Here is a 5,767-nt window from a genome sequence, read left to right as displayed (position 1 = left end):
TACATTCCAGCCACTGTTCTAAGTGTTTATAGGTATCAACTCACAGAAGTCCTAAGAAATGTTAATATAATATTCACTTTCAGATGAGGAAACCAAGGCACAAAGGTTTAGAACTTGCCCAAAGTTATATAGCTACTGAATAACAAAGCTGGAAATCAAACCCAGATAATTTATCTTCATTGTCTATACTTAAACTTTTATGCCAAACTGAAATAACTTTATTGTTCAATATTTGTCCAGGTAATCTCCTAAGTGCAAAATTTCTATTGTCATATCAATAACACCTATTCAATATGTTAGTTAGGTAAGGTAAAAAAAAATTTAATTGTTCCGTGGAAATTAAATTTATCCAAAAGGTCATATACTGTGAAACATTCTACATTTCTTTATTTCCACATATGTGTACACAATCAAAAGATTCTAATTATTATAAATAGATTTAAATGACTATAAACCAATTTAAATTATATCATTCCATTATCTCAACTTGCCTACATTACTAAACATGACAGAAATAATTCTCTTGCCTATCAATCCAAAGGCTGATAGACTATACTAATATAAAAATTATAGTCTTTAGCTTTTATTCAATATTCTCTTGTACCTTTATTTTTTTTAATTTTATGATAATCATGAAAGCTATTGTATTTGTCAAAGTTCCTATACTCCACCATATATTATTGAAAATAATACAAGATTGCTACCATTCTATATATGGACACTAGGGATGTAGAATACCAAGAAAAGAAAAATCTTCTTTATGTAAAACACAGAAAATTTGGTATCTAGATGGACCAATGGGTAGATGAGACATAGTGACTAACATGCACATGGCATTGTATTAAGAACTTGACCAAAGTCAGTCCAATATTTTTAAAGAAATTATACAAGGAGGTAAAGTAATAAAAGAAATCTGTTAATTGTAGTACTGATTTTCTTTCTCTTTTTCACTTATTTTTTTTAACTCTTAACTTTTTATTGGCCTCCTGCCCCGCAAAAACATCCCACACTTCTGCTGCCTTTAACGCCTCAAAACTTTGGTGTCATTGACCTCAGACACCGCTTTGCCGTCCACAATCCTGTGGGTGGTGGTCTTTTGGATTGTTTGTAAGGAGTGGCTGTTGTCCAGGATGTCAACAAGATCGAAGTCCTCCCCTTCTTCCAGTAGTTGGTGGTAGGTGGCAATTTCAGCCTCCAGCTTGACCTTGATGTTCAGCAGGGCCTCATACTCCTGGGCCTGGCGCCGCCCCTCTGTCCGGGTCTGGGCCAGCTCTGACTCCAGGTGCAGCAGAATCCCATTGAGCTGCTCCATCTGCATGGCATAGCGCGTCTCCACCTCCCTCAGGTTGTGCTCCAAACTGGCCTTCAGATTTCTCATTGAGTCCAGGTCAGTCTCAAAAGACTGGACCGTATGTCTCAGCTCCGCGAGTGTCATCTCAGCAGCTCCTATCTCAGCGGTCTGCGAGCTGACCACTGTGGTGCTCTCCTCATCTGATGGGACCAGTACTTGTCTAGCTCCTCTCGGTTCTTTGGAGCCGGATCGTCATACTGGGCCCGGATGTCCTCCATGATTTTGCTGAGGTCCTGAGATTTGGGGGCATCCAACTCCACAGTCAGCCCAGAGTTGGCAATTTGGTTTTGTAGACCATTTACTTCCTCCTCATGGTTCTTCTTCATGAAGAGCAGCTCCTCCTTGAGAGTCTCGATCTCCGTCTCCAGCTGCAGCCCAGTGATGTTGGTGTCTGAGTGATGACCTTTCGGAGCCCATTGATGTCATTCTCCACAGACTGGCGCATGGCCAGCTCCGTCTCATACTTGACTCTGAAGTCATCAGCAGCAAGACGGGCATTGTCAATCTGCAGAATGATGCGGGCATTGTCCACAGAATTTGCAAAGATCTGAGCCTTCAGGTCCTCGATGATCTTGAAATAATGCGCCCAGTCTCTGACCTGGGGTCCCTTCCTCTCTAGGTGTTCCCAGATTTTGCTCTCCAGTGTCCGATTCTCAGCCTCCAGGCTTCTCACCCTCTCCAGGTAGGAGGCCAGGCAGTCATTCAGGCATTGCATAGTCTCCTCTCTCTGGATGCCCCCTATGCCTGCCAAACCCCCGGCCATCCCTGCAGCCAGGCCCCCGGACCCCCAGTTGCCCCGCACGCTGGTGGAGTGGGACACCGAGATCCGGGAGCCCGAGCCCCGGGCACCTGCACAGACGCTGGCTGCGCTGGTGGCCGGCCGGACCCAGTGGCTGGGAGACTGCATGGAGCCCGGGCTCCGGTAGTTTGTGGAGAAGCTGGAGCATGTGCTGAAGCTCATGTTGCTCACAGAGAAAGGCGAGAAGCCGAGACTCAGGTTGAAGCTGCAGTCTGATTTTCTTTTTCATAGTAGGTGACAAAATAAGCATTTATTGATGTAAAATGAATTCAAACTCAAAAAATATATGGTATATTAAAGCAATGCTTTTGAATAATCTCCACAACATTTTCTCCTTACCACAGAACAGTAAACATTCTATAGGAATTGGAATTAGGCTCTTAGTGGCCTGTTTTAGGCAAAAACCTATATTTGGGGGCCAAATTCACTTCTACTGAAAGACGTGCCCATTTTATCCTTATGATTGACATATACTTGGGACATGACTTTGTATGCTCCACATTACATGTACCTTAATTTGAGAAATTCTTTTATCAGTGGTAAAAAGCTTGCTCTCCAATTATAGTTACACAATTTGTATTGATACCTATTTTCAAATCTTGCTCTTGTGAAGCTTATTTTTTAGAGAAATGAGAAAGTCCTTGTGTGTGCGCGTGCACCCGTGTGTGTGTGTGTGTGAAACATAAAATTTGTTAGATGGTCATAAGTGCAATAGAATATAAAGCTGGTAAGGAGAACAGGCAATGTTAAAATGTGGCAGGGGGTGATCTGGAAAGAGTTGAGAGTATATTTTGAATAAGGCTCTGAAACATTTGGTGCAGTAGAAATCCAAATGGATAACAAAATATTAAGGGAACAAACAGCAAGTATAAAGTGACTAATGAACAAATACCTGACTTATGCTCCTGGCACAGCAAAGAGACCAGTGTGAGCTGTGCACAAGGAGGTGGCAGGAGGCCTAACTGGAGACAAGGTCAGAAATAGTCAGCTGGTGCATTGCCTGACAGGCCATTGAAAGACTCTGTTTTGTTTAGTTTTTGTTTTTGTTTTTTTTTTTTTGAGTGAAATGGAAAACTTTGGAGAGCTGGAATCATGACATTACATGTCTTGACTTACATTTTATCAGAAAATGCTGGCTGCAATGTTGAAAATAAGCTGAAGAGAGGAAACGGTTGAAATAGGATGACTGCTTACAATGTTAAGGAAATACTCCAGGATAGTGATGATAATTTACAAGTTAGACTACAGAGTTAGAAGTTAGAGGTTGGTTCTTAGACTTTTCTTGAAACATAAATAATAGTTTGAGAAATACAAGGTGGGGCAAAAATAGGTTTACAGTTGTGTATGGAAGAGTTTATTCTTATATTGTTATTTATTATTTGTGTTATTTTCCTTAAGAACAACTGTAAACCTACTTTTGCCTCACACTGTAACTTCTTTTCGAAACACCACATTCTTATCATTCACACCGGTATTTGTGATACACCATTAGAAATTTACCATAACCAATGCTTTTTAGTAATTAGATAAAAAGAATCTTTGAAAAGAAATCTCTCAAATATATATATTCATTTTCACAATGAAATTACTCGTTTAATTTTACTTACAATTATTTTATAATGTGCTTACAACTAAAATGTTTTCTTTGCATTTAAGTTGTCCACCTTTATCCATTTTTATACCTTTGTTTTGCTCACCATTAGCTAGTAGTTCTTGGCCTGTAATTGTAATCTCTTTCCTAAGAGAACTTACAATGTTTGCTAAGATAATTTCTAATATGTCTTTAAATACATTATCAAATGATATAATGAGATAGATTGGAAAAATAATTACTTTCTAAACACACAAAACACAATCTTTGCCTGTACACTTCAGTGAACCCTACTAACTGGTGGACAATCTGTTCATTAAGGTCACCGTCCTGATTTATATTGGCTCTGAGAGACTGTGCAGGAATTCTCATGGCTGGTTAATACAGCCAAAATTAACAGATTGACTCTGCCTTGCCCTATTCATTTTCCATGAAGAGATTCAGTTAAAAGGTGCATAGCTTATGATTCTTCATTTCACAGGGATGAAAGGTAGATCATCACCTAAATTTGATGCAATTTATCCTCACTTTAGCTCACTGGAAATAATTAGTTCATTTTCTTCTCCATAATAACTGTAAGTCTATAACCATTTAAACTATTTCAATAAAAATAATCTAAATATATCCATGGCAATTATACACATATTGTAAGCAATGGAGGCAGGGGCAAGTTTTCCCACAAGCATTCACAGTGCTAAGAGGCTCTCTGCCAGCACCAAATCCTTTTGGATAATTTCCATTCTTCATTCATATTTTCATATCCCTGAACATAAAGCATGCTTAACACAGCAAATGACTGTTAAGAAAAAATTTTGCATTCAAATCAAGAGTTGATTTATTTTTAACTGGTTCACATTATACATTAATTTGATCAGAAAGCTACATTTCAAAGCCAGTTGCTACGCAGCTAAGACCACAGTGCAAAGGGAAAGATAAGCTTGATCCTGATATGAAGGTCATGAGGGCTAGTTGCAAAAGCCTGTCTGACAGAGCCAGAGTTGCACTCTAGTTCTTCTTTTGGAGTGAGGTATAACTATGTGATTTTGCTTTGGTTGATGAAACATGGGTAGGAATGATGTGGGTTTCTCCTTGTTAGTAGCTTAAGAACTTCTGCTTCAGCACACGCCCCCTCTAATGGGATGAGGGAGGAAGCATGAAGACACATGCTGAAGTGGGGTCTCAGGAGCTGGATCACTGAATGGCAAAAATAAACTAATTTGTCTTCCAACCCATGTTGATCAATCTGAGTTGAGCAACAAATAAACCACCACTGAGATTTGGCTTGGGGGTTGGTGTTAATAGATTTGGTGGTTGTACAGTAACAACTGTACAGACACAGCAAGTAACCATATCATCCACTAAAGGAAGCAGGTAATAACAGGACTAGAGAAAGTAGCTGTAGGGAGATGTGAAAATATGCTCAATTGCCCAAAAGACAAGACACAATGAGGCCAAGGGGAGTTCTAGATAATTGTGGGTTTTATCTGATAGAAGTTTGTACTATATTTATTAGCACATCTCCTTCTATCCATATTTCTAGAGAAAATGCTGGAATTAAAAAAGAAACGGTTGGAAGTCAATTACAGCTGTTGTTAAAGTCTTATAGATAAAAGCATATTTTTTAATGTTTGAAATATGATATGTAATAGGGTTTACCCTTGAGAAACAAGTAAGAGGTTTTTGTCAAAGTATATCAGTAGTTTCCAGAAAGTATTTTTCCCAGCATGAAACTACTACTATACTACTATAGCTCTAGTAGTAGTTACAGAAGAAATCTTTTTACAATGCTTCTTACATATGACATCCTGTTCTAAGCACTTTACCTGTGTTGAGTATTTAATCCTAACAGATGGTATCCTACAGGTAGGTTACTATTGTTATGCCAATTTAAGAAATTGTAGGAAACTGAGGCATAAACAAGTTAAGTAGTTCGTCCAGTGTTACACAGGTAGTAATTGGCAGAACTGAGATTTAAACCCAAGCATTTTAGCTCCAGTCAGTGTTTTTAAAAACTATAATCTACTGC

General features: G+C 38.9%; 1 pseudogene; it reads right to left on the bottom strand.

Annotated features, from left to right (window-relative positions):
• Window positions 1-1,021: 1,021 nt before the first annotated feature.
• LOC150021289 (keratin, type I cytoskeletal 18 pseudogene) lies at window positions 1,022-2,312 on the bottom strand (annotated as a pseudogene).
• Window positions 2,313-5,767: the final 3,455 nt, after the last annotated feature.

Source organism: Furipterus horrens, unplaced genomic scaffold (assembly GCF_987537825.1).
Source record: "Furipterus horrens unplaced genomic scaffold, mFurHor1.1.pri manual_scaffold_1, whole genome shotgun sequence".
Lineage (NCBI taxonomy): Eukaryota > Metazoa > Chordata > Mammalia > Chiroptera > Furipteridae > Furipterus > Furipterus horrens.
Note: the sequence above shows the minus strand (reverse complement) of the source record. Positions and strands in the feature narration are given on the sequence as shown.